Below are 12,013 nucleotides of genomic sequence, written 5' to 3' on the forward strand. Positions count from 1 at the left end.
GCTCCGCCCCTAGTCACGGCCCTTTCTTTCTATTGGATCAGAACTGCCGTCAATCATTCCCAGGGCATTGTGAGCTGGAGCATGCGCAGTGCTGATGCTGAACTCGGCCGGGAGGTTTCACTGAAACCCGGTGGAGGCTCCAAACCCCAATAAGAAGTTTCCGGCCCCGGGTTTGCATCGAGCGGGGGGACAGCTGCGGCCTGCTCCCGGTGACAGGCCTGAGTTAACGGCCGCCGTCTTTATAGAGGCTGCAAACCCGCAGAGGAAAATAAATCAGAGATAGAGTTTGTTGTGAAACCAATGGGATGTAAAACAGGAGGTCAGGGTTACAGTCAACAACAACAACTTCTATTTATATAACACCTTTAACATCAGAAATCATCCCAGTCAACTTCACAGGAACATTATAAAACAAAGTGAGGCACCCGGACACAAAAGGAGATATTAGGGCACGTGACCAAAAACTTGGTCAAAGTGGTGAGTTTTAAAGAGAGTCTGAAAGGAGGTAAGTGAGGTGGAGACGGGGAGGTTTAGGGAGGGAATTCAGTGCTTGGGGCCGAGGGAACTTAAAACCATGGTGGAGTAATTATAATCGGGGGTGTGCAAGAGTCCAGGATCAGGGCTGTGCAGATATCTCAGGGGTCTGTGGGGCTGGAGGAGATGACAGACACAGGGAGAGACAAGGCCATGGAGGGGTTTGAAAACAAGGGTGAGAATTGACTGGGAGTGAACGCAAGTCTCGGAGCACAGGGATTATGGGGGAAAGGAACTTGCTGTGAATTAAGACATGGGTAGCAGACCTTTGGATGGCTTTAAGTTTACAGAGGTAGAATGTGGGAGAGCAGCCAGGTGTGTAATGGAATTGTCGAATCGGGAGGTGACGACGGTGTGGTATTATCAGGTATTGCAGTACCCGAGAGGCTGTAGACCATTGGGAACCTAGGAGTTTACCATTGGCTGTTTGGTATGTAGCCCCGCCCTGACAGGCGGGGTATAAGAACCGGTGCTGTCCCAGCAGCCCTCATTCTGTACCGAAGCTGCTGGGGAACAGATCTAGTCTATTAAAGCCTCCAGTTATGTTACTACCTTGTCTTTAATAGTAATTGATCGTGCATCAATTTGATGGACTACTCTTAAACTGAAAGGATGGATATCCGAATCAAGCCAGAGTGTCTACAACTCAGCCCCCACGCGGAGAACTCGGCGGCGATCTTTAAGCACTGGCCAGCGTGTTTTAAAGGCTACCTCGAGACGGCCGGAGGCACACCCTCAGGAGAACAGAAACTGCATCTCCTGCACTCCAGAGTAAGCCCTGGGATCTACACCCTCGTCGAGGAGGCGGAGGACTTTGATGCTGCGATCAAACTGTTAAAAGGACATTATATCCGCCCTGTAAATCAGGTCTACGCACGTCACCTGCTTGCAACTAGACTGCAAAGCCCCGGGGAATTGTTGGAGGAGTTCTACCGTGCGTTACTGGTGCTGGGCAGAAACTGGCTGCCCGCACGTTTCGGGGAGTGGCACACGGAACTCCTAATCCGGGATGCCTTCGTAGCCGGTATGAGCTCCTCAGAGATTTGCTAAAGACCCTTTGAAAAAGACACCGTGGGACTTAGAGAGGCATGGGCCCTGGCAGGGTCCATGGATGTTGCCTCCAGAAACGCGCAATTCTACGCCACCTGGGCTGGGTGGCATCCCGCAGCGGCAGCCTCACAAACCTTCCCCGTGTCCCCGCAGGCCTGCGCTGTAAGATGGCCCGCGAATTCTGTCGGGCCCCGCTGTTTCTTCTGCGGGCAGGCGAAGCACCCCCGCCACCGCTGCCCGGCCCGCACCTCCACCTGCAAAGGGTGCGGCAAAAAGGGCCATTTTGTGGGGGTCTGCCAGGCACGAGCCGTGGCCGCGGTCTCCAGCGACTCCGGACCGCCACGGCAACCTTATCTTCGTGCCCCAGGCGGCCAGCACTCACCGCCACCCCCCTATCCTAGGGCCACGGGCGCGGCCATCTTGCCTAGCGGACACCACGCTGGACGGATGGGCGCTGCCATTTTGTCCATCCCCGACCACCATGTGCGACCCATGGGAGACGCCATCTTGGATGGGGCCCCTGCACCCCAGCACGGCCGACTACACGCTGCCCGATCAAAACCCGCAACTACTTCATCTGGCCTCGGTGACTCTGGACGAAAATCGACCTCGGACACTCGCAACAGCAACGACGACGGTCTTCAGCAACGGCCACGAGACGTCCTGCCTGATCGCCTCTGGGAGCACGGAAAGCTTTATACACCCCAACACGGTTAGGCGCTGTTCACTTATTACCCACCCTGTAAACCTAAGAATCTCCCTGGCCTCCGGGTCACACTCAGTGGAGATAAAGGGGTTCTGCCTAGCAAACCTCACTGTCCAAGGCAGGAAATTCAACAAGTTCCGGCTTTATGTCCTGCCGCACCTCTGCGCAGCTACACTCCTGGGGTTGGACTTCCAATGTAACTTGCAAAGCCTGACCTTGAAATTCGGCGGCCCTATACCCCCCTTACTGTCTGCGGCCTCGCGACCCTTAAGGTCGACCCGCCTTCCCTGTTTGCGAACCTCACCCCAGATTGTAAACCCGTCGCCACCAGGAGCAGACGGTATAGTGCCCAGAACCGGACCTTCATTAGGTCAGAGGTCCAAAGGCTACTGAGGGAAGGGGTCATTGAAGCTAGCAACAGTCCCTGGAGAGCTCAAGTAGTGGTGGTAAAGACCGGGGAGAAACATAGGATGGTCATTGACTACAGTTAGACCATCAACAAGTTCACGCAGCTGGATGCGTACCCTCTCCCCCGCATATCCAACCTGGTAAACAGGATCGTGCAATACAAGGTCTTCTCCACGGTGGATCTAAAGTCCGCCGACCATCAGCTACCCCTCCGTACTAGTGACCGCAAATACACTGCCTTCGAAGCAGATGGGCGGCTCAATCATTTTTTAAGGGTTCCCTTTGGTGTCACTAATAGAGTCTCGGTCTTCCAACGTGAGATGGACCGAATGGTTGACCGGTACGGCTTACGCGCAACGTTCCCGTATCTTGATAACGTCACCATCTGTGGCCACGACCAGCAGGACCACAACACCAACCTACGAAAATTCCTCCAGACCGCAAAAATCCTAAACCTAACGTACAATAAGGATAAATGTGTATTTAGCCCCAACCGTCTAGCCATTCTAGGCTACGTAGTGCGAAATGGAGTTATAGGCCCCGACCCTGAACGCATGCGCCCCCTTATGGAGTTCCCCCTCCCTCACTGCCCCAAGGCTCTGAAGAGCTGCATCGGGTTTTTCAGTTATTACGCCCAGTGGGTCCCTAACTACGCAGACAAAGCCCGACCCCATATCCAGTCCACAACCTTCCCCCTGTTGACGGAGGCCCGCCAGGCCTTCAGCCGCATCAAAGCAGACATTGCAAAGGCCGCGATGCGCGCCATCGACGAGTCCCTCCCCTTCCAGGTTGAGAGCGATGCGTCCGACGTAGCTCTGGCCGCCACCCTCAACCAAGCTGGCAGACCCGTGGCCTTCTTTTCCCGTACCCTCCATGCTTCCGAAATTCGCCATTCCTCGGTCGAAAAAGAGGCACAAGCCATAGTAGAAGCTGTGCGACATTGGAGGCATTACCTGGCCAGCAGGAGATTCACTCTCCTCACTGACCAACGGTCGGTGGCGTTCACGTTTGATAATGCACAGCGGGCAAGATAAAAAACGACAAGATCTTGCGGTGGAGGATAGAACTCTCCGCCTTCAACTACGAGATCTTGTATCGTCCCGGGAAGCTCCTGATGCCTGTCCCGTGGCACATGTGCCACCGCACAAGTGGACCGCCTCCGAGCCCTCCACGAGGACCTCTGCCACCTGGGGGTCACTCGTTTTTTCCACTTCATTAAGACCCGCAACCTGCCCTACTCCATCGAGGAGGTCAGGACAGCCACCAGGGACTGCCAAATCTGTGCGGAGTGCAAACCGCAATTCTACCGGCCAGAGAGGGTGCACCTGATAAAGGCTTTCCCGTCCCTTTGAGCGCCTCAGCATGTACATCAAAGGCCCCCTCCCCTCCACCGACCGCAACACGTACTTCCTGAACGTGATTGACGAGTACTGCTGGTTCCCATTCGCCATCCCCTGCCCAGACATGACGGCAACCACCGTCACCAAGGCCCTCCAGGGTATCTTTACACTGTTCGGTTTCCCCGCGTACATGCACAGCGATAGGGGGTCCTCCTTTATGAGCAACAAACTGCGTCAATTCCTGCTCAACAGGGGCATTGCCTCAAGCAGGACGACCAGTTACAACCCCCGGGGAAATGGGCAGGTAGAGGGAGAGAACGGAACGGTCTGGAAGACCGTCCTACTGGCCCTACGATCCAGGAATCTCCCAGTCTCCCGCTGGCAAGAAGTCCTCCCGGAGGCCCTCCATGCCATCCGGTCACTGCTCTGTACCACTACCAACCAGACACCTCATGAAGATCTCCTTGTCTTCCCCAGGAAGTCGTCCTCCGGGACCTTGCTCCCAACCTGGCTAGCAACACCCGGACCCATCCTGCTCCGGAAGCACGTGCGGGCGCACAAGTTGGACCCGTTGGTCGAGAGGGTCCACCTGCTGCACGCTACCCGCCAGTATGCCTACGTGGCGTTCCCTGATGGCCGGCAAGATACAGTCTCCCTTCGGGACCAGGCGCCCGCCGGAATCCCACGCGCACCCGAACCATTACCCACACCCCTCCCCCTCCACAGCATCTCACAGGGGGGGTCAGTACTCCCGCCGCTCCTGCCTAAGCCCTCCCACCCACCGACGCCCCCTACAGGCGCCCCCTCTCGTGTCAACCGTTTGCCCCACCAGCGCCGTCTAGGGGTGACAAAGGTGCCATGGAGGCCGAGGCCACGCTCCCGGAGTCGCAGACACCCGGACCCCCACCAGAATCACCACCGAGGCTCAGACGATCCAGGAGGCCACCTGGCCGACTGACTGCTTCACTGTAACTAACTGAACACTGACTGTATATATCTTCCACGCTTGTAAATATTCTCGACAACCCTGTAAAGAGGTATGACAGTACCTCCATATCTGATCATACCATGTTAAAGGCGACTGTTACCACTGGCCAGCACCCCGCCGGACTCTTTTTTTTTTTAACCGGGGGTGAATGTGGTATTATCAGGTATTGCAGTACCCGAGAGGCTGTAGTCCATTGGGTAAACCAGGGAGTTTACTATTGGCTGTTTGGTATGTAGCTCTGCCCTGACAGGCGGGGTACAAGAACCGGTGCCATCCCAGCAGCCCTCATTCTGTATCAAAGCTGCTGGGGAACAGATCTAGTCTATTAAAGCCTTCAGTTATGTTACTACCTCGTCTTTAATAGTAATTGATCGTGCATCAGACGGTAAATCGCCTTCGTGTCTAAAAAGGTTGTGGGGGGGGGTTACGGGGATAGGTGGTGGTGTGGGCTTAGTTAGGGTGCTCTTTCCAAAGGCCGGTGCAGACTCGATGGGCCGAATGGCCACCTTCTGCAGTGTAAATTCTATGAGGTCAGAAGCTCTTATTGGATCAAGTGTGAAACCAAGTTTACAAACAGACTGGCTAAGTCTCAGACTGTTGCCAGGGAGAGGGATGGAGTCGGTATGTCAGGAATGGAAATTGGAGCAGGGACCGAACAGTGGATTCAATCTTCTCCATATTTGATTGAAGTTATTTAGTCAGCAGGAAGAGAACCAGAATGGACCCTAAGTCTGATATCTGGTATAACTTAGTTTGAGAGGGAGAGGAAGAACAAAGGAAACCCTGGAAGATTTGGAGAAATGACCTTCACGATTGCTCATCAAATCTCCACACAGTCAGTTTGGGATATAAGGTTCACCTCTGTTATTCTAATTGGTCAGTCAGGATCATTCAGATTAATGTCTGTCACAAGTCATGAATGAAGTGACTTATGAAGCATATTCTTACCTCTAATTATATAACTTTGGTAAAAGGATACAGAAAAAATGATCGAATACTTTATTTGGATTTCAGCCCAGGGAGGAGGGAGAGTGTGTGGGACGGGGATTTACCACTTTGGGGACAGAAAAACCAAATATCAGATTAAGATCCGACAGTGTCACTCAATTGAGCAGGACCTGAATATCCTCAGATGATAAATGTGGAATGAAAAGTGTTTGTTCTGTTTGTGGGAAAATATTTCAAACATCAGTGTGACTGGAAAAGCACCGAGACACACACGCACCCGAATGAGTGTGTTCCAGTGAACTGACTGTGGAAAGAGCTTTAACCAGTTACAGCCTGAAAAAACACACCATTCACTAAGGGGAGAAACCATACACGTGTTCTGTGTGAGGACCAAGCTTCACTTGATTGTCTAAAGAGGAAACGGACAAAGATACTGACTCCATGGCGATACCGTCGAAACAGTGGGGTATGATTTTCGCTTAGGGGGTTTCCAAAATGCGAGAGGTCCCGGCTTCATATCCCGGACGAGCTCTGCAAAGTGCTTGACTGGGGAGGTGATGGTGTAGTGTTATTGTCACTGGATGAGTAATCCTGAGACCCAGCACAATTCTCTGAGAATGCAGGTTCAAACCCCACCACGGCAGATGCTTCATCGTGGCTTGTATTTGAACTTGGATCCAATAAATCAGGGGCAGCACGATAGCACAGTTGCTTCACAGCTCCAGAGTCCCAGGTTCAATTCCCGGCTTGGGTCACGGTTTGTGCGGAGTCTGCACGTTCTCCCTGTGTCTGCGTAAGTTTACTCAGGGTGATCCGGTTTTCTTCCACAGTCCAAAGATGTGCAGGTTAGGTGGACAGGCCTTGCTCAATTGCCCTTTGTGTCCAAAAGGGCTAAGTGGGGTTACTGGGTTACAGGGATGGGGTTGAGGTGTGGGCTTGAGTAGGGTACTCTTTTCATGGGCACTCTTTTCATGGGCTAGTGCAGACTTGATGTCTTGAATGGCCTCCTTCTGCACTGTAGAATCTGTGATTGTGGAAGTTGGAGGTTCAACAGTTCAGTGAGAATCTGGTCAAAGGAGTAAGTCTCACAGACAAGATGAGCTCTGAGAGAGCATGATGGGAGATAGCAGGAAAAGAGGGGAAAGATGTGAGTTCAGAATTTGGTAAAGGAAGGATTTTTGAGGCAGTTTTACTGAGTGGTTTCATGGAAGACGAGCAGCAGAATCAGCTGATCGGATTGTTTCAATGAGTGGGGTTTTCCAGCCCTGCCTGCTGGCTGGATCTTCCAGTCCCACAGATCTCTCTGTCTGCTGTTCTACGCTGTTCCAGTTCATTGGTTGTCTCATTGAGTGCGCTGAAGGCCTCTTGGGGTCTGTGGAAGAACTCCCGGAGCCTCATTCGCCTGATAAATTCCCTGGAGCAGAAAAACGACATCTTCTTCGTAGCCTTCAACATGTCATCGATGAAGACGAACATCTTGCCAAGGCCACCCCCACACCCCTATTACTTTCCTTCAAACAACTGCGCAACCTCAAACAGACCGTTGTTTGGAGCAAACTACCCAGCCTTCAGAAGAATAGCGACCACACCACACAACCCTGCCATGGCAACCTCTGCAAGACGTGCCAGATCACAACATGGGTACCACTATTACACGTGAGACCACCCACCAGGTACACGGTACATACTCGTGCAACTCACCCAACATTGTCTACATCATACGCTGCAGGAAAGGATGTCCTGAGGCATGGTACATTGGCGAGACCATGCAGACGCTGCGATAACGGATTAACAGACATTGCGCAACAATCACCAGGCAGGAATGTTCCCCTCTTGTCGGGGAACACTTCAGCAGTCAGTGGGCATTCAGCCTCTGATTTTCGGGTAAGCGTTCTCCAAGGCGGCCTTCAGGATGCGCGGCAGCGCAGAATTGCCGAGCAGAAACTGATAGCCAAGTTCTGCACACGTGAGTGCGGCCTGAACCGGGACCTTGGATTCATGTCGCATTACATTCACCTCACCACCACCGCCCCCCCCCCCCCGCCCCCCCACCAGCTAGCCTGGGCTTGCAAAGTCCGACCGAATGTCCTGCCTTGAGACAATTCACACCTCTTTAATCTGTGATAATCCCTCCCTCCAGTTCACCGTCTGGACCTGTAAAGACTTAATTATCTGCAAAGACTCCCATTCAAAGTACCATTTTGCATCATTGAATTTTTCTATATATGAGTTCATGTAACCCACCTCTTCATTCAGGAAGGAACTGCGCTCTGAAAGCTAAGGATTCAAAACAAACCTGTTGGCTTTTAACCTGGTGTTGTAAGATTTCTTACTGTGCCTACCCAAGTCCAACGCTGGCATCGCCACATCATAAATGAGCAGTTTCTAACCAGGCACCTTTCGCGTGTTAGCTGACTGTGATAACCACTACGCTACAGAAACAGTTGGCAGCACATTACCCAATGGCCCTGTGCAACATTCAACTGTAGAGTCTTGCTGCAGCTTTCAACGGTTCGGCTGGGAGGCCAGGTCACTGATTACATGAAGACAGCTGTTTCTTTAAAACAGATGTCTTAACTCAGAAGACCATAAGATATAGAACTTACATTGAACTTTAGCATTTGTTCGGCAAATATCTAACGGAACAATGTTCAATCATTAATGCATCATTCTTCTCTTCCAAAAGAAAATTTCCACCAGCTTACTCAATATTTGTTTCATTATTCAATGTTGAACATCAGTATATTTATTTGTTACATGACTTCATTTTGAATTGAATAGCTCTCGAGTCTTCACCCTGAATAAACTCTGAAATATACACCATTGAATTGCAAACATGACTGACCAAGAAAAGAAAGTGTTTCACTGGGTAATACAAATCCCATGGTGCTTTGTTGAGATTGACCACAGTCAGCTTTTAAACAGTGAAATATCATTACGTGGAAGTGAATTGAGAATTATATGTTGCTTATATTTGACCCCTCTGTGTTTTGGTGTGAAACATTCTGCAGCCTAAATCCCGTTCATGTATAAAAAAGGAGGGATGACAGCAAATCCGCACTGAGTCTGGATTTCCTATTTCTCCAACATTAAGGCCGAATTATTCAAGGTGTTGTAATTACATCTTTGACATTTCCTCGAATTCAGTTACAGTGTTGTTTGTGTCTGTCTATATGAGCATACATTACCATTAGGTATGTTTCAGACGGTGATTAAAATATTAATCTGCATCCACAAAGTCATTAAATTCTTTTGTGAACTGAGCAAACTGCCAAGATCCGCACTTTGTTTTTGCATGTATGGAACGATCTGTCTGGACTGTACACAGAACAATACTTATCACTGTACCTCAGTACACGTGACAATAAACCGATCCAACCAAAGAGACAGTTTCGTAGTAGTCTTCAAATTGAAAAGAGCCTTCTTAAAAATTATTCATTCATGGGAGGTGGGCGTCACTGGCTGGGCCAGCATTTACTGCTCATTCCAATTGCCCTTGAACTGCGTGTCTTGTGAGGCTATTTCAGAGGGCACGTACAAATCAACCACAACATTGCTGTGGATCTGGAGTCACGTGTAGGCCAAGCCACGTAAGGCGAGCATATTTCCAACAGGACATTCGTGACTCAGACCGGTTATTACAACAATCATCAGACTTTTAATTTGAGTCTTTTGTTCAATTTCAATATCTTTAATAGGCAGATTCAATCCCAGATCCCCAGAGTATTAACCTGGGTCTCAGGATTACTAGCCCAGTAACAATACCATTACCCCACTGCCTAGCCCACATAGTCTTGATAGAATATGATGTCTTGTAACATCTCAAAATTATAAAGGATTTTTTTTTTTCAAACAAATTCTGATGGCACTGCAGTTTCTGGAAACATTTTTGTTGATAGTGTTATTTTTTTAAATAAAGATCTAGTCTTTGCAATATAATTACCACATACACCAATTCACTAATGATAACCAATGTTCACGACTGAATAATCTTTCATTTATTTGTTTTTTTTGCTATGAAATCAATACATAGTTAATATAGAAAAGGCACAGAAGGTGAAATGGCTGCAGGAAGCCACATGTTTAAGGTACAAAAGGGCTTCCTTGACCTTGTTCTTAATGAGTGAATACACTATGAAAATAACAATTTTAAGACTAAATGTGATCACACATGCGCACTTACAGCTTCCTACATTACATCAGTGAATATGTTTCAAAGTACTCCATTGGTTTAAAACACTTTTGGAGGTCCAGTGGTCATGAGAGGTTTTATAGAAATGTACATTTGTACTAATTGTTCGCAAACTAGGATATCTTACACTCGCTGTCCTCACCAGAATCATTGATGAAGATTGAGTCTTAATCTTGTGTAATAACCACATCATTGACACTCTGTAAACCTCCAGATACACCATATCCACAATTATTTGTTGTAAAACACACGAGTTGTTGTGATTTGGAATGTACTGTCCATAAATGGTGCCAGAATCTCATTGGATTGTAACTTCCAAAAGGGAATTTGATGCATTCTGAAAAAGAAAACAAAATAGTCGAACTATGGGATTAAATGGATTGCTGTACAAAGAGCTGGCACGGGGAAAATGGGCCAAATAGACTTCTCTGTACTCTAAGAGCCTTATGTAGATGTAAAGCTAGTGGTAATGACCTGGAACCTAATGTTTATGAGGGGAGGCGATGCAGAGATGACGGAAGGATTTCAATCGGAAATTGGACGGGTACTGAGAGAAATAAACCTACAGGGATTCGGGGATAGAACGGGGCAATGGACAGACTGGCTTCCTCCACAGAGAGCCGACACCGTCTCAAAGGGCTGAATGGCCCCATTCCCCACCCTCCAGATGCAGTGATCTCAGGAGAGAAATTCAGCTGCTCCAGTCACTCCAACTCCCTCCTCTCTGGTGCCATTCTCGTAAATGTCCTCTACACACTCTCTAAGAACTTCACATCTTTCCTAAAGTGTGAGGCCCATGTATAGGGTTCCATTCCAGAGGGAGAGAATTGAAAAGCATGGAGGAAATGTCCAACTTGTTTAGAACCCGGGTTAGACAACACTGGGACCACTGTCAACATTGGTGATCTCCGTTTAGAAAAAGGAAATAGAGGCACTGGAGATGGTGCAAGAAAGATTAATAAAATACAGAACTGAGCTCATTTAACACTCAGGAAAGGCTGGGGCTGCTTTTTTTTTCCAAAAGCGAAGACTGATGGGTGACCTGATGGAAATCTTTAAGATTATGAAGGGATTCAATAATCCAATAGGAAGCTCAGTAGAAACCTCTTTACCCAGCGAGTGGTGAGAATGTGGAACTCACTCTCACAGCGAGTGGTTGAGGTGAACAGCATGAATCCATTGAACAGGAAGCTAGATACATATATGAGAGAGAAACAATAGAAGGAGATGCTGATGGGGGAGATGTAGAGGGGTGGGTGGACGATCATATGGAGCATAAATACCGACACAGACCATGGCAAATCTCAGCCAATATGGCAATTATTTATTTTAGAGTACCCAATTCATTTTTCCAATTTAGGGGCAATTTAGTGTGGCCAATTCACCTACCCTGCACATCTTTGGGTTGTCAGGGCGAAACCCACGCAAACACGGGAAGAATGTGCAAACTCCACACAGACAGTGATCCAGAGCCGGGATCGAACCTGGGATCTCAGCGCCATGAGGCTACCGTGCTACCACTGCTCCTCCGTGCTGCCCCCGGTATGGGAATTTAATCTGTGCTGTTGGTGTCACTCAGCACGAACCAGCCATCCAGCCAACTGAGCTGACTGATCCCCGTGTAAATCTGTAATAATTCCTTCAATATTGGTGATTGCCTGTCTCCCACCATACTATTTAATGTAGTTTCCCAGGGCACCTCAGACAACTTGCCCCTCATACCCTGATAGTTTTCTTCTGTGAGAAGCACCAAGATAAATTAAACAAAAGAACCATGTAACCACCATAGCCCATCTTCATGACAATGTGGCATGATTTTGAGGTTTCCAAACAGAAATGGTAATGAA

General features: G+C 49.2%; 1 protein-coding gene across 1 annotated transcript in view; it reads right to left on the minus strand.

Annotated features, from left to right (window-relative positions):
• The window catches only part of LOC140419119 (uncharacterized), a 439,103-nt gene that overhangs the window by 85,273 nt on the left and 341,817 nt on the right, over positions 1-12,013 (minus strand). The gene's annotated exons all lie outside the window — the stretch shown is intronic.

This window comes from Scyliorhinus torazame, chromosome 5 (genome assembly GCF_047496885.1).
Source record: "Scyliorhinus torazame isolate Kashiwa2021f chromosome 5, sScyTor2.1, whole genome shotgun sequence".
NCBI classification, from domain to species: Eukaryota; Metazoa; Chordata; class Chondrichthyes; order Carcharhiniformes; family Scyliorhinidae; genus Scyliorhinus; species Scyliorhinus torazame.